Source organism: Coffea arabica, chromosome 11e, assembly GCF_036785885.1.
Source record: "Coffea arabica cultivar ET-39 chromosome 11e, Coffea Arabica ET-39 HiFi, whole genome shotgun sequence".
In the NCBI taxonomy this organism is placed as follows: domain Eukaryota; kingdom Viridiplantae; phylum Streptophyta; class Magnoliopsida; order Gentianales; family Rubiaceae; genus Coffea; species Coffea arabica.
In genome coordinates, this window is record NC_092331.1 from 12,140,003 (window position 1) to 12,158,888 (window position 18,886).

Below are 18,886 nucleotides of genomic sequence, written 5' to 3' on the forward strand. Positions count from 1 at the left end.
CTACTCTAGATTTCGAATTTTGGAAACTATTATAAAGTCTTAGCAATTGTCTGAATGATTAAAATATGGACGAACATAGTTGTGCCATTTTTATGAATTCAGCAAAAATTTAGCATTTGTTACGAAGATTTTTCACAAAAATGTTAAAAACCAATGATTAACAATATAGTAGTCAAAATGTACATCATATATCAAACTAAAAACATGACAAAAATTGTGATACAGGATGTCTAAAGGGTGAATTTCCTGTTTGACAAATGAGTTTTTTGAATGTTTGTCTAAAATTTAGTGTCCCTTACTATAAATTTGTAGAAAAAATTTTTAGAGCATGTAAAACTTTTTTTTTTCTTATTCTCTTTCCTTTTCTTTTCTTTTTCTTCCTTTCTTTTTCCTTTACTTTCCTATCCTTATCTGCTCACTCATCTCACCACTGATCTTACTCCCTTCCTATCGCCAACTACTGATATCGAAACCTCCACCAGTGACCAACGCCTACAATAGACAGAGTTTTTTTTCTTTTTTTTCCTCTCTTCCCCTCTTCTCCTTCCTTCTCCCTCATCTCCTTTCTCCCTATTCTTCTCCTTTCTCCTCCTTCCCTCCCCTCTCCCTTGCCATCTGCTCCCCCCTCTCTCTGCCCCTCTCACTCTTGGTGCAATCTAGTCACTCTAGTTACGACAGGCAGATCTAGTTGCTACGACCAGATCACACAGGGAGGAGGGAAGGGTGGTAGTGGTAGGAAAAGGGAGAGAGAGGGAAGGTGGTGGGGGAGAGGGAGAAGAGAAAGAAAGATAAAAAAAAGAGGCAACTAGTGCTAGCATAGGTGCTAGCCGGTACTGGCTGACGGCGAAGGTGGTGGTGTGTTGGGATGGGGAGAGGAAGAAAAAGAAAGAAAAGAAGGAAAAAAAATTTTGTGTGTTTTTTTGGTATTTTGAGGTGTGTATTTTAAAATTTTGAGAAATTTTTTGAGATTACTATAACTAAAGTTATAAAAAACTTGTTGAAGGAAAACTTGACAAAAATTCATTTGCCAAACAATTCATTCAAACTAAAAAAAAAAAAAAAGTGGTATGGGTTAACTAGGAAATCTTTTTGTTGAAATTAGAAAAATAAAACTAAATCATTGCACAAGTCTACTTTCTTACTTTGTCGATCTCTTATTCTCCCTCTATTCACTATCTATCACTCACTCTCCACAGAAAAGAAAACATAGAACAGGATTCACCCTCCATCCATCAAGACTGCAATCTAGAGAGCCTCCAGGGTGCTGAACAAGAAAATTTCTGCATTTAGCTAATTATTTATTATTTTTCTAGAGATTTATGTGTGAACAAATTAAAACTAGCAAAGAAAGACAGATATTTTGAAAAGAAATGAAAAAAAATTAAAGATCATTTTAAAATAGGTTCTTAGAAAAAAAAGGAATTGAATGAACAATTTGTCAATAAATAAAAAAGGTAATTAATAAAATTAGTTTTGATTACTTTTTTTGTTAATTTTTTGCCTATAATATTATAGATAAAAGTAAGACAAATTTTAGTGCTATGAAACACATGCAACACACGTGGACTTTCCTAGTTGATATTAATAAATGTAATTTGCTAATGTTAACACATGACAAGAGTGATGTGGATATAAAGAGGATTGCATGATATTCACACGTTCCAAGGTTGTGATATAAGTTAGCATCAAAATATTAATGATCTCTATTGATCATAAATATAATAACATCATCACATCCTTCATTGAAATCACAAATGGGATCGAAACTATCATGAAAAACTGAAACAACATTGAACAAACATTTCCTTCTTTCTTTAGAAGCCATTTTCCCACGTAGAAGTCTCCATAAAATATTTGGATAAAACTTGTATTTGTGGACTGTGATATTCATATTTTTGGTTTATCATACTTAACAGAAAGTCTAGAATCATTTTTTCACTGTCATTTATAAGTTACTAAAATGCAAAATAGAGATTACATCAATTTTTAAAAGGAGACTACTTCTCATTTGGTAACTATTTTAGGACATTCATTTTGTGCTCCTTCAAACACCCAACATGGAATTCCTCTTCACATTGATCAGAAAGTATAACTACAAGAAGGCCAAAATCTAATTTGTTGAAATAGTGACCTGCAAACAGCACGTCCACCAATTTCAAGTTTTCCTATGTGCCCTTAATTATAACTGTGATCACTACAATGCAATTTGAATTTTGGTTCACACCGACATTCTCCAATTTATCATCATTCTTAACTCTAGCTATTACTGTTTTTCTAATTAAAGATCTCTCATTATGGTGAGGGATTTGGCGGACCTGAACTTGTTTTACTAGCAACTATCTATTACTTCTTTAACAAGTATGGCGGATCTTGAAGCTTTTAAATTTAAGCACTTGATGGTCTTTTTGAAATTTCCATAATACCATCCTCAACTTGTTTTCCATAATATTGTTTGTGTAATTGTTTTAAAAAATATAACCCCATTTGTTGTACTATTTATTATCTTAGAGGCAACAAACATGAAAAGCTTCACGAATAAAAATCTGTAGTTGCCATTATTGAACTATTTTACTTTTTTTAGTATTAGCATATTGCGGTATGAATTCTTTATTATTTTCATATTACCATCCACTCCTATTACATAATTTGTCATATGTCGCTTGCTATGATAACTATTAAAAGGAAATAACTATATCCTATTTGTTAATTTCTGATGTAAAAATTTAAATATAGAAAGTGAATAATGAGTTGTTTATTAGTAACCGACTACAAAGCTTTAGGTAAATTCTTTATTTCCACAATTTTCAAAATATTTAGCATTGATGTATGTAAAAAAAAACTAGCAGAGTACAAGTTTTTCATTCCTTCAGTTGCAAACCTTTCTCCACATATCGAATTTGAAGAAGTCTATTAGTAGAGCAAAAGAACCATACTTGCTATGCTTAATTTGTATGGAAAGCATTTTGCAAGAAGCTGCCATTAGTAATAGAAAAGGCAAATATAGTGGTAGAGTTGAAGTATGAGGGGAAGTTGTTTTTGCATACTGTTGAAGAATATTGAATCTAATAAACATTCAATGTTGATTTAGAAAAAGTCATGTAAGTGTAACATATTAAGCTTTAACAGGCTTGGAATATTGAATCTAGTAAATATTCAATATTGATTTAGAAACAGTCTTGTAAGTGTAAGGTATTAAGCTTTAATAGCCATAAAATATTGAATCTAGTAAACATTCAATATTGATTTAGAAAGAATCGTGCAAGTGCAATGTATTAAGTTTTAACAAGGTAGGATATTGAATTTAGTAAACATGCAATATTGATTAAGAAAAAGTCATGCAAATGTAAAGTATTAAGTTTTAACAGGTACAAAACATTTAATCCAGTAAACATTCAATATTGATTAAAAAAGAGCTGTGCCAGTGTAATCTATTAAGCTTTAACAAGTATTAAGCTTTAACAAGCATAGGATATTGAATCCAATAAACATTAAATATTGATTTAGAAAGAGTCGTGCAAGTTCTTTAACAAGTCATGCAAGTGTAATGTATTAACCTTTAGCAAGCATAAAATATTGAATCTAGTAAACATTCAATATTGATTGAGAAAGAGTGGCGCAAATGTAATGTATTAAGTTTTAACATGCGTTTGTTTAAATTATTTTATTATTTTTCCTTTGTAGGATTGGGAAATCAAAACTTGACGAGCGCGGGGTATATATATATCAATTAGTTCATCCACAATCAAGTTTTACATTTATAAAATTCTAAATACCCCACACGCGATTTTTCGCAAGTATACGAGTCGTTTATTGAGCATAGAGATATTAGGTGTCAATCTCACATGGAAGATTTTCAATTACCGGTGGTTTTCAAACTCCTTTATTATTTAGACTATCACAAGTACAAGAAATTAAATCTACACTCTAAAAGTAACAAAAATATAATAGAAAACTCCTAGAGGTATGGAATTCCTTACTATTCTTGCAAGTGAAGTTACCGGTTAAGTGAAAACTATTATCTTGGCTAGTTATGGTGTAATTTCCTAATGTATGTGAAACCTACTCTCATAGTGAATCAACTATACTTGTAATTAAGCCATACCTACTCTCGTGGTTATGAAATTAACTACAAATTTATTTCTTCTATGAAACTACATGAAACAAGTCACTAAAGCCACAAAAGTGCACCTCTACTCTGTGACGACCCCACCTCCCCCAAAGGCGTATCAAAGGGTTCGGCGGACCGCCTGCCCAACTCTCGCCATGACTCACTCATTCGTACCTCACGCATTCATCCATAGGCAATAAATAACATCACAATTCAAACTTATAATATACATCGATGCACAACACAAATCAAGATACAAAGCTTCTGTACACCCAAAATACTTCAAAGTATATACAATCCAAGTACAAATCATCCTAAGCGAGTGATAGCGCGAGTACAAATCAAAAGTCAAAACAACTAGCCTATGCTAGTCTGTACACGTCTCACGCTCCGCTCGTACCCCTGTAAGGAAAACAAAACTACTGGAGTGAGCTAAAACTCAGTGAAGTTCCAAATATCAAATTGTCCATCAAATAAAGTAAAAGTAACATAATAGTGAAATGGCGAGCAAAACAAGTTAAGAAATGAGTAACAACACTTCATATAGCCAAACAATAATTTTTTCTCATTTCACATATAAGGATATAGTTGCTCACATATCGGCTCTACCATAGCTTAATTGATTGGTAGTTGACACTCCGTCAACTTTCAAGTAAGAAACTAGTCCAGTAGAACACCACTTAACTCCAATCTCCGTCCACCGACCAAACCCCTTACCGGGCCCGAACTTCACAATAAACACTGGTGGTAATACTCGAGTATACCGATTAGTCGAGAAGATAACACTCCACTCGACATTCCTAACTACCCATGGTTCGTTATCTAATCGATCAGACCCTTGCCGGCTCGACTCGACTAACTAGCCACAGGGTTTCTAGAATTCTAGGCAAGATACAGCTCATATGCATGTATAGCAAGTCAATTGCAATCGATGAACAAGAACACATCACATTAGGGCAAGTGCGATAAAGTACACTCTTGCCCTATCAATTCACTCATATATATCATGTAATCACATTGGACAAGTGTTACACACAAATGTCAAGTTCAATCAGATATTTAGAAGCACTCACCAAAATGTAGTGCCTCAGTGATTACGTCTGGGTTGTACTCCGGGTTTGGAGTCCAAATCTGCGATAAAACTTTATTTAAGAACTTTGAAAAACGACTAAGGTTCGAAACTTAAACGTTTCGTTCAATAAGAATCAAGTAATTGAAATTCATTTGAAGAGTATTCATGAAACACTTGCTCGTTTTTCAAACTGTGAACTTTTGTAGCAATTATATTTGGAAATACTATTGGAGTCGAAAGAACGAGGAAAAACGTATTTCTAGTAATCGTTGTTTCATTTTCCAAGGGTACAAGTTCGGCTAAGTTCTAACTTATATACCTCGATAAAAGAAAATGCAAAGATCCTAGATGGTTCAAGTGGTATTCGCTCTCAAACCTTACTCAAGTTGCAAGTATATCTACCTAGGTCTTGAGCGTAAATTTGGGCAGCACGCCCTTTGTATTTACCTATTTTCCAGCCATTTATGGCTTCATTCTTTTCCTCAATCAATCCCAAAGTCACACACAAAATCATCACATTTCAATAGCCGTTCCATAGGCTGAAAGTCATACGAGTACAAAATCAAATTAGGAAAATGTCTGGAAATGAAGTTTAAGGCATAAAACAAAAGATAGATTTGCCATTGTTTAGCGTAACGGGTACAACCAAAGCTACGCTTATCGGATTGGGGTACAATTTATACTGTTTCGAAGCTAAGACAAAGGCCTACAACTTTGATGAAGACCACTCAGTCTAGTTCATAGTGTATCTAGGTCAAACTTTCAAATTACAGAACCAGAATCTCACATTCGGGCTAGTTAACCGCACTATGCGTAAACGACAATAACTCAGGCTACCGAAGTCCGATTAAGGCATTTTCAGGGCCGTTGGAAATCTAAGACATAGCACCACAACTTTAATGTTTTGACCAAATGCTAATTCAGTAGGGATCAGGGTGAAAAAATGCGGTCAGATTGGTGAAATGTCAAAACTGGCCACAACGCTCTACCTATGGCAGTCAGGGGTATTTTTGTCTTTTTACATTCGATAGTGCTCGGATTGAGCTGAATTTTTACAGGAAACTATAAAATATCATTCCCTACAACTTTTAGGTTTTGTGCTAAGCCTAATTCGGCCTCCATCATAGTCGAACAGAACCGGGCAGAACAGGGTATCTTCAAAATCGAAAACTGGAATTCATGCAGTCCAATGCTAATTTTCTTATTTCTGGCTTGATTCACTACCTATACAAGATGATAACCATCATATACCATCTAACCCACAAGAAATACAATTGAAAACCTCAACCCTAACTCAAGAACATACACCATATCCATCCAAACCATTGAAATAACTATCATTAACCAAAAATTTAAGGTGCTATACCAACTTAAGCAAGATTAAAAGTAAGAAAATGGTAAACCAGCATTATTACCTTACTAAAGCTGCTTTCAAGAGTAACCCTAGCTTTCCCTTCCAAACTTTTACCAACACACACCTACTTAAGCACTCAAAGGAAGATTTAATCGGTTTAGTTTCTTGATTTTCACTCAAATGAAGCTAAACTCTAAGATACAAATGGAGTTTCTTCTCTCTTTTTGCTCCTTCAAGTTTCGGCCACCATAGCTGAAAATGAAGAGGAAATGAAGACCAAGAAAGGTTATAAGGTTGAGTCTTCATTTGGGTCAAAGATGCAAGGATTGTTGCCACTTGTCTCCACCAAATTACATCTCAAAATTTTTTCTTTTCTCTTGTTTTCAAAATCAAAATTTTTGGCCCTCTTGATCAGCTTTAGAGCTGATATTTAAGCTCTAATATCAATGAGATTAACTTGATAAAAATGGTGGTCAAATGGTGTGTTCAATCGGTAGTGAACGGTACCTGTCGGTTCGAGCTGATTTTCCTTAAATTGCGTATACTAGGGTTTTAACTTATAATTCACTAACTTATTATTATCACTTCTAATCACACACTTAATATCATCTAAAACTCACTCTTAATCACCAAATTTGATCCACTCTCCGTACCGGATAGTCACACTACGGATAGGCGTAAAACCCTAATTCGCGCTAACTTGAAAACTAAAAGGGTGAACCCTTAATTCTATGTTCATTTGTACTTATTTTGGGGTGATTGGGTGGTAGGGTTATTATAAAGTAATAATTTCCAAATAAAAGGGAATTTTTATGAAAAATATAAGGAATTTTGCAAGTTCTCACATACTCTCGTGAGTGAACTCCCTAGGTTTATCACTTCCTTGAACTAGTATTAAATTCCAATTCTCATTACAAACTTAACATCTTTAGATAATCAGAACTAATGTCCGGCTAATCATGATTAGAAAAGCAAAAGTGATAAATAACTTGCTCAAAATAATATCATCAAATAACCAAGTAAACATCACTAACAAGATATAGAAAGTTCATCCATAACTCTAGGCATAAACTTTAACTAAACATGAAAACAAACACCAAACTTGTATTATCATTAAATATGAAATCAAATACAAAAGAGAAAGTGATAGGAGAGAAGTCACCCTTGTCATATGAGTTTCAAACTCTCCATCATTGCTCCTCAATCTTCATCCAAATCTAGCTACAAATACAAGAAAGATAAACTACACTACCTATACTATACTACTCTAACTAATGAACCAAGAAAATTCTAGTGAAGACTAAATTTTTTGTGAGTTTCTCTAGCCTTCCAAAGTTGTGAAAATGGTCTCCAAAGACTGCTATCTATAAAGGATTCAAGAGCCAAATGAGTTGTTTCTAGTTGTCATTTTTTACTCTTGAAACTCCCATGAGTTGTTTCCCCAACTTTTCACACTCTTCTTGGTCAGATACAGCTGAAATTGTTAGTTGGAAGTGAGCTGGAAAAGTTGTGTGAAAGCAAGACAAGTTGATGAGCAAGTTATAGCAGAAAATGAAGAATGCATGACTTGAAAACGCGACCTTAGGGCACGTATTGTCTACCCATGTATTGCTTTTGCAGGTTTGCACTTTCTGGGCAGAATTTATCCTGGCTCTATTTTTTATCCAATTTCAACTGATAGTTTCTTGATGTTAGAGTCCGAACTAGCTCTTGTGTAAAACAAGAAAGTTGTAACTCTTTCAGTTAGCTTTCTAATGTATCAAAAATCATCCAATTTGGAGCTCTGTAGACTAATAAAGGACCAAAATACCCTTGACTGGTTAGAGCTCTGTTTCAGCTTTCGACAATGAACATGTACTTTTGTATTTCAATATTTTGACTAGGGAAACGACTAAACTAGACTTCCATGTCTTCATACCAAATGTAGATCTATCTCTTAGCTTCAAAATGATTCAAGAATCACCTCAATACAATGCTTGTACCTCAAGATATAGTCAAAATACCACAAGGTGTAAAAGCTGGAAAACTTGCATTTCATCCTTTGAACATTTTGCACTTCATATTCTCTTTTTATCACCTCAAACCAGCATCAATCATCCAATTATCTTCTCAATTCATGCCATTTGATGATTAAATCCTTAAACCTATAAAAACATGAACTTTTCACCATTAGAATCCATAAAAATGCAATTTTTACCACTTCAAACAACAAAATGCATATTTTCACTAAAAACTTAGTTATTTAGTTATAAAACTAAATAAAACACACCAAAACTAACTAATAAAACACACTAAAAATACCTAAAATATACACTTATCACGTAAAATATTGAATCTAGTAAATATTCAATATTGAATTAGAAAGAGTCGTGCAAGTGTAAATTATTAAGCTTTAACAAATGTAGAATAATTAATCGAGTAAACATTCAACATTGATTTAGAAAGAGTCATGCTAGTGTAATGTATTAAGTTTTAACAAGTGTTCAATAAACATTCAATATTGATTTAGAAAGAGTTGTGCAAGTTCTTTAACAAGTCATGCAAGTGTAATGTATTAAACTTTAACATGCATAGAATATTGAATCTAGTAAACATTCAATATTGATTTAGAAAGAGTCATGCAAGTGTAATGTATTAAGTTTGAACAAACGTAGAATATTGAATCTAGTAAACATTCAATATTAATTTAGAAAGAGTCATGTAAGTGTAATGTATTATTCTTTAATAGACATAGACTTTGGAATCTAGTAAGCATTCAATATTGATTTGGAAAGGGTCACATAAGTGTAATGTATTAAGCATTAATAGGCGAAGACTATTGAATCTAGTAAATATTCAATATTAATTTAGAAAGAGTCGTGCAAGTGTAGTGTATTAAGTTTTAACAGGCATAAAATATTGAATCTAGTAAACAGTCAATATTGATTTAGAAAGAGTCATGTAAGTTTAATGTATTAAGTTTTAACAGGCTTAGACTTTTGAATCTAGTAAACATTCAATATTAATTTAGAAAGAGTCGTGTAAGTGTAATTTATTAAGTTTTAACAGGTGTAGAATAATGAATCTAGTAAACTTTCAATATTGATTTAGAAAGAGTCATATAAGTGTAATGTATTAAACTTTAATAGGCATGAACTTTTGAATCTAGTTAACATTCAATATTAATTTAGAAAGAATCGTGTAAGTGTAATGTATTAAGTTTTAATAGTCGTAGAATATTGAATCTAGTAAACAGTCAATATTGATTTAGAAAGAGTCATGTAAGTGTAATGTATTAAGCATAAATAGGCGAAGACAATTGAATCTAGTAAACATTCAATATTAATTTAGAAAGAGCCATGCAAGTGTAGTGTATTAAGTTTTAACATGCATAAAATATTGAATCTAGTAAACAGTCAATAGTGATTTAGAAAGAGTCATGTAAGCATCATAGTTTTAACAGGTGTAGACTTTTGAATCTAGTAAACATTGAATATTAATTTAGAAAGAATCATGTAAGTGTGATGTATTAAGTTTGTCGTGTAAGTATAATGTATTAAGTTTGAACAAATGTAGAATATTGAATCTTGTAAACATTCAATATTAATTTAGAAAGAGTCATGTAAGTATAATGTATTAAGTTTTAACAGGCATAGAATATTTAATCTAGTAAAATTTCAATATTGATTTAGAAAGAATCATCCATGTGTAATGTACTAAACTTTAATAGGCGTAGAATTTTGAATCTAGTAAGCATTCAATATTGATTTAGAAAAGGTCATGTAAGTGTAATATATTAAGCTTTAATAGGCAAAGACTATTGAGTCTAGTAAACATTCATATTAATTTAGAAAGAGTCATGCAGGTATAGTGTAGTAAGTTTTAACACACATAGTATATTGAATCTGGTAAACATTCAATATTGATTTATAAAGAATCATGCAAGTGTAATGTATTAAACTTGAACAAATGTAGAATATTGAATCAAGTAAACATTCAATATTAATTTAGAAAGAGTCATATAAGTGTAATGTATTAAGTTTTAACAGGCGTAGACTTTAGAATCTAGTAAGCATTCAATATTGATTTAGAAAGGGTCATGTAAGTGTAATGCATTAAGCATTAACAAGCAAAGACTATTGAATCTAGTAAACATTCAGTATTAATTTAGAAAAAGTCGTGCAAGTGTAGTGTGTTAAGTTTTAACATGCATAAATATTGAATCTAGTAAACAATCAATATTGATTTAGAAAGAGTCATGTAAGTGTATTGTATTAAGTTTTAACAAGCTTAGACTTTTGAATCTAATAAACATTCAATATTAATTTAGAAAGAGTCGTGTAAGTGTAATGTATTCAGTTTGAACAAACGTAGAATATTGATTCTAGTAAACATTCAATATTAATATAGAAAGAGTCATGTAAGTGTAATGTATTAAGTTTTAACAGGCATAGAATATTGAATCTAGGAAACTTTCAATATTGATTTACAAAGAGTCATGCAAGTTGACAATTGTTCATTTTACCTAATAATTTATGAATATTTTAGTTTGTTTATAGTTAATTCTGAGCTTCTAAGACAATGTGAGTGACCATTTTGATAATATTTGATGTCTTTGAATAACGTTGAGAAGACTTGTGAATTCATCCTTTTTAGTTGTTAATATTTATCATATTTTGGTAGGGATGAAGGAGCAAGGACAATACGGGGTGTTTACAAAAAGACATCATCGGATTGAATGAGAGTATACGAGACCGAACAATGTTAGAAGGTTCTGCAAGAGAAAAGTTGTTGAGCAGTATATGACGTTGGATTGAGGGAGTGAAGTTGGATAATCGTGCTAAATACTCGTCAGAGAATTTTTCGAAGAAGTGTGTTTAACAGTATACGGTGTCAGATATTGAAATTTGCTACAGATACTGTGTTGTATACTTGAACGGGAAAAATCTGCAATTGTGTAACTTGCACAAATTGCGGACATCTTTTCATCCTTCTTTCTTGCCGCATTTATGACGTTTTGGCAGCTACATATTGGGTCCAAAACATCAATTCTTGTCAACTTTATGTCACTAAATTGCACCTTTTTGATCCTTCAAGACAAAATGAAGCTTCTTGTGGAAGATTAGAGAAATCTTGAAAATTATAAATAAAGAAGCCTTTAGTCTTAGAAAGAGTTTTTGGAAGCCTTTAGTTTCTAGTTAATTTTAGAGAGAGAGAGAGATTTGGAGCAAAAGAGAGAAACAAAAGGGGTTGTGTCTTGCCCTCTGGGGCAAGGCACAAACCCACCACATTCATAGCCTTTTCCATTTCTCTTAGTTTGTAGGACTAGTTTAGGATTTGTATAGTGTATCCATTCTTGTAAAAGCTGAGCAAGAAGGAAGATTGGGATGAAAAAAGGAGGACGGTGGAGGCTCTAGTGATAAGGGTTATCCTTTTTTCCAAACTCTTTATCTTGTATTTAACTCCATGTTTAGTGAATCTACTAGTTTGGATACTATGTTGTTGATGTTGTTTTAAAGTTTATGCATTGGGTATTTGGTTGAACTATCTATGATTGCTATGTGTTGATTTCTTTGATTATTTTGGGTTATTATCTTGATTGAGTTATTTAGCACTTTTGTTCTCAAAATCATGATTAACTAGCCATTAATTGTGATAATCTCAAGGTGTTAGATTTACAATGAAAATTAGAATTTGACACTAATTCATGGAAGTGTTAAACTTAGGGAGTACACTCACAAAAGTAGAAATGCACCTTTGTAACTTGTTTTGTAGTAACTTCATAGAAATAAATGAACATATGGTTGATTTCATAACCATGAAAGTGGATATGGATTAGCTATAGGTATAGTTGGTACGCCGGCGAAAACGGGTATCACGTACACAAGAAAATTACACCATGACTTAACTGAGATTTTAGTACCCAATTAGTCGAGAAGTTGCACTAGCATTAGTAGATAGGGATTCCATTACTCGGGGAGCTTTTATTTGTATTTTATTCCCATTAGTAGTTTAGATTTGTTGATTTTAATTTGTTGGTAATCTAAATAATAGAGAAACTTTAGTAGTGCCAGTAGTTGTCCGTCTTCCCTGTGGGTTCGATCCTAATTACCCTATATTCGCCCATGACCCATATACTTGCAGAAAATCGCATGTAGGTTAGTTTAGAAGATTATAAATTTAGAACTTGACTGTTGATTGAACTTTATTATTGTATGCATATCCAGCGCACGTCAAATTTTTGGCACCGTTGTCTGGAAAAATTTGTGGCAATATTGGCATGAAGAGTGACTCTATTAGCTTAGACATTTTTACTTGATTCCTTGTGCTATTTTTGTCTTTTTTTTCATTTTTGTTTGTGTGTTTTTGTGTAATTTGTTTTTTTGTGTTCTATTTTTATTTTGTAATATGTGTTATTAGCATCTATCTTTCTTGTCTAATCTTGCTTTTGAGGTATTTGAAAGTATTTTTAGGAAATAAGAAGGATAGATCATTTTGGAAGACAATGCTTGAGAGGAGGAAGAGAAGAATTGAATCCTCCGTACTTTCTAGACTATAACAATAGAGGAATTCAAGAAAATCTTGCAGGTATGTCCTTTGATGATGGCATGTGAAGGTTGAATGCTAAATTGGACAGTTTGATGCATTTTGTTGAGCAATATATGAATGTTAATGTCTTGAATTCCAATTATATGATTTGTGTCTTGTGTGGAAGTTATCATATAGATTATCAATGTATGCTAGCACAACATGTAGATTACTTTGAGAGATTTGAGCATGACACTTCTTATGTTGATCACCATGACCCTAATTGGGGTAATATGTATGATTATTGTTGGTATGATCATTGTGCATCTAGTGATTTTTAAAATTTTTATGATTTCTAACCTATTGATGTCCAATATGATTCTAAACCATATTGGGAATTGGCAATTGATAAGTTGACTAATACACCTTTTCCTGGAGAGTTAGAAAGAGGAAAATTAGCTAACCATTCTAAACTATCTTAGGTGCTAACTATAGAAAAATTGTCAATGAAATGGATTCAAAACTTGAAAAGCTAGCGAATGAGCTAGACAACCGTTTTGTTAGGATAGAGGATAGAATGGTAGAATTGACTTCATACTTTGGTAGAATATATGACCAGTTACATGTTTTGTGTGAAGTTGTGCTTTCAAATAAATGGAATAATAGCATGAATGGTAGAAATGTCATAAGTGAAGGTGGACTCATGTTGATGATAATGATGAATCTAATTGTGGTATTGATGACGAAATGTCCACCTTGCATAATAATTTTTTTGGAACTAATATTGAATCTCAAGAGATGAGTTTTAGCGGTTCATTTTTAACCTCTCTTGAGGAGTGCTTAGAAAGTGCATATTCTAAAGATAAAATTGTCCAACCAGTCCCTGCAGCAAGTCCATTGATGAGCTCTCAAATGGTGCACATTCAAGGTGATATTTACCAAACACTTGAGATCGGTATACCCATTCCTACTCTCTTATCTTTTGGATATGTGGCTCATTCACTCGAGCCACCATTTGTAGATCCACCATGACCCGAGTTGGTGGACTACTTTTTGATAGAACCTCCTTGACAATGAGGCAAAATAGTCAAGTTAATGACTATAAACAAGTGCTTGTTGAGAGGCAACCCAACGATTTTTTAAATTTCTTGTCTTTTGGTGTGTTTTAAGTGTGTTTGTTTTCATTTTGTAGGTTTGAAAAATAAAGGTAAAATGAGCACTTTCAATAGATACTTAAAAATCAATGACGCCCAACTACGACAAATCACCTACTATGATAGAGGAGTGTTCCTTTTATTTCCTTTTACCTTTTCACATTGAGGACAATGTGTAATTTAAGTGTGGGGTAAAGATTGGTTAGAATTGAATGCATCCCTTGGTATTCATGTGAAAATTGATATATTTGTTGAAAAAATTTGATAGTTGGTGATATTGGTATGTTTGAAATGTTGAATTTTGGAATTATTGACAGGGAGAATGGCCCAGATATAAGGGAAAATTTTGTCAAAATTTTTTCAAAAACTTTGGTACCAATAGTGTCGATGGTTGTGTCGTGCTTATGGATATGAGATTATGTGTAAGGTGCTTTGCAATTGTTGTTATGTAGGAGAAGAATTTTGATTTTTAGGAAATTTAATATCTTATAAAGTGGAGTTTATCATATTGAGATTTCCTTAAGTTCATAAAATGTATTGTTCTTGATTTGTTTATGTAAGTTGTGTAATTGGTATGATTGATGAATGTGAAACTTTTCTTGTGACTTTTACCTTAGTTCTAGTTTTTGCAAGGATCAAGTAATGTGTTTTTGCTTTCACAAAAGAAGAAAATGAAAATGTTATGATTATTGATCACATACGCATCTAATCCAATGATTTGAAACATTTAGTAATCGGGGATCGGCATCTACAAATATTGATATTCGTGTAAAACAATGTTAGAATTAAGAGTATGCAAAGCAATGAAAGTTTGTGAGTTGATCCAGTAACTGGGGGCATGCATCTACCAATGTTTGCCTTCGCGTCAAAAGACAAGTTCACTAGTCGAGTAAAGCTTGATGAGAAAGAAAAAAAAGAGGAAAAAAAAAGAAAAAAAGAAAGCATGTGATCAAGGTGTGAAAGTTTTCTTAGTTTCTTGTCCTTGTTTGTATAAGTTCTAAGGGGTGGTTACAAGTTTAGTTTTTACATTTGTTAATTATGCTAGTTGCATGAAAAGTATGATTAGAATAGGGACGATACATTGGACTTGATCAAATGTTGGTATGATAAATTTTCCTTTGTTTGATATTATGGAGTACTAGAATTGGGATTCAAACCTTACATAGTGATCATCTCTTTTCTACCTTTACATATGAGTCTCTATTGTTTGGTACTCCACTAATTTGAATCATTGGTTTTGGGTTAATTTTCTACATTGTTTGAGGAAAGTAATGATTCAAATATGGGCATGTGGCAAGTGTTCGTTTTACCTAATAATTTATGCATATTTTAGTTTATTTATAGTTAATTCTGAGCTTCTAAAACAATGTGAGTGACCATTTTGATAATATTTGATGTTTTTGAGTAACGTTGAGAAGACTTGTGAATTCATCCTTTTTAGTTGTTAATGTTTATAATATTTTGGTAGGGATGAAGAAGCAAGGACAATATGGAACCGTTTATAAAAAGATATCGGATTGGATGAAAGTATACGGGGCCGGACAGTGAATTTCAAGTCAGATATCAAATCGGATACCCCCTAGAAGGTTGACGTGCGCGGGGTATACATATACAATTAGCTCATTCACAATCAAGTTTTACATTTATAAACTCCTAAATACCCCACACGTGATTTATCGCAAGTATGCGAATCGTGAGTGAATATAGGGTATTAAGGGTCGATCCCACAGGGACGATTGCAATTACCGGTGATTTACGAACTCCTTTATTATCTAAACTACCATAAATATAAAAGTAATGAAAATTAACACTAGAAAACTCCTAGAGATATGGAATTCCTCACTACTCTTGTAAATGAGATTACCAGTTAAGTGAATGCTATTATCTTGACTAGTTACGGCGTAATTTCCTAATATATGTGAAACCTACTCTCATAGTGAATCAACTATACTTGTAACTAAATCATACCTACTCTCGTGGTTATGAAATAATTACAAGTTCATTTCTTCTATGAAATTACATGAAACAAGTCACTAAAGCCACATAGGTGCACCTCTACTCTCGTGAGTGAACTCCCTATGTTATCACTTCTTTGAACTAGTGTTAAATTCCAATTCTCATTGCAAATTTAATACCTTCGATAATCACAATTAATGGCCAGTTAATTATGATTAGAATATCAAAAGTGATAAATAACTGGCTCAAAATAATATCACCAAATAACCAAATAAACATCATTAACAAAATATAGAAAATTCATCCATACTCTAGGCATTAACTTTAAAAATACATAATAAACATAAAATCCAAAACTTGTATATTAACCATACTTAAGAATCAAATACAAAAGATAAAGAGTTGGAGAAGAGATAACCCATGTCACTTGAGCTTCAACTCCTCCTTCTTCATCTCCATCTTCATCATAATCTAGCTAATATACAAGAAGGATGAACTAACTAGCTAAACTATCATACACTAAGGAAAGGGAAGAACTACATTTTTGTGGTAATTCTTGCACTCTCCAAGCTCCTGCAAAAATTGCTAGCTCCAGAGAATATGACCAGCCTCAGTTTTACCGTATTTTTTTTCTCCCCTTTGATTCTCTAAATCTGGTATTAACGAAGTCAACAAAACAAAGTTCCAGCCTCTTGATTCTACCGTATATTTTTTACTTGACAATAAGCTATTTTTCTTCCTTTATGCATCAGAAACATATGCAGCCTACGTTTTATCTCCAACTCTAGCTGGAAAGTAGTGTGAAGATGAGAAAAATGGCTGAGCAAATTGCAGAAATTCGGCTGCCATACGCATTTTCACTTTTGACCTCACTTCAACTGCAATTTTCTCTATGATAGCCACTGAACCGGCTATTATGCAAAACACAAAAGTTATAGCCCTTTGAATTAACATTCCAATGCTTTAAGAATCATCTAATTTGGAGATCGGTGGACGGAGATATGGTCAAAATACCATAGACTAGTCAATTCTAGGCTTCAGCTTTCGACCATCCAGATAAGTTTCTGTGTTTTGACTTTTTTACCAAGAAAATGGCTGAATTGGACTTTGATATCTTCATACCAAATGTAGATATATCTTTTAGGTTCAAAATGGTACCAAGATCACCTCGATCTGCATTGTAACTCGAGATATAGCCGAAATACCAAGATATGTCGAAACTGTCTTTACTTGAATTACCTCAATTGAATGTTTTGTACTTCATACCTTCTTTAAACCACTTCAATTCATCAATTATCATCCAATTTTCTTCTCAATTCACTCCAACTGATGATTGAGTCCTTAAACCTACAAAAACATGAAGTTTTTTCTGTTAAAATCTATATAAATGCAATTTTTGCCAATTAAACCGCAACATAGATATCTTGACCAAAACCCTAGTTAATTAACTATAAAATTAGATAAAACACATCAAAACTAACTAATAAAACATACTAAAAATATGTAAAATATCCACTTATCAAAGGTTTTGAAAGAGAAAAGGTGTTGAGTAGTATACAACGTTGGATTAAGGGAGTGAAGTCGGATAATCACGCCAGATACTCATCAAAGGATTTTTCGAAGAAGAGTGTTTAACAGTATAAAAGGCCAGATAGTGAAATTCGCTTCAGATACCGCGTCCTATACTTGAGCTGGAAAAATTTGCAAATTGCGCAACTTGCACAAATTGCAGACATCTTTTCATCCTTCTTTCTTGCAGCATTTATGACATTTTGGCAGCTATATATTGGGTCCAAAACATCAACTCTTGTCAACTTTATGTCACTAAATTGCATCTTTTTGACTCTTCAAGACAAAATGAAGTTTTTTGTGAAAGATTGGAGAAATCTTGAAAATTATAAATAAAGAAGCCTTTAGTCTTAGAAAGACCTTTTGGAATCCTTTAATTTCTAGTTAGTTTTAAAGAGAGAGAGAGAGAGAGAGCTCTGGAGCAAAAGAAAGAAATAAAAGTGGTTGTGTCTTGCCCCTTGAGACACAAACCCACCACATTCATAGCCTTTTCCATTTCTCTTAGTTTGTAGGACTAGTTTAGGATTTGTATTATGTATCCATTCTTGTAAAAGTTGAGCAAGGATGAAGATTAGGATAAAGAAGGGGCACGGTGGAGGCTCTAGTGACAAAGGTTATCCTCTTTCCCAAACTCTTTATCTTGTATTTAACTCCATGTTTAGTGAATCTACTAGTTTGGATACTATATTGTTGATGTTGTTTTAAAGTTTATGCCTTGGGTATTTGGTTGAACTATCTATGATTGATATGTGTTGATTTTTTTATTATTTTGGGATATTATCTTGATTAAGTTATTTAGCACTTTTGTTCTCAAAATCATGATTAACTGGCCATTAATTGTGATAATCTCAAGGTGTTAGATTTATAATGAAAATTGAAATTTGACACTAGTTCATGGAAGTGTTAAACCTAGGGAGTACACTCACGAAAGTAGAGGTGCACCTTTGTGACTTGTTTTGCAGTAATTTCATAGAAGTAAATGAACTTATAGTTGATTTCATAACCACGAAAGTAAGTATGGATTGACTATAAGTATAGTTGGTACACCAGCGAAGGCGGGTATCACGTACACAAGGAAATTACACCATGACTTAACCGAGATTTTAGTACTCAATTAGTTGAAAAGTTGCACTAGCATGAGTAGATAGGGATTCCATTACTCAGGG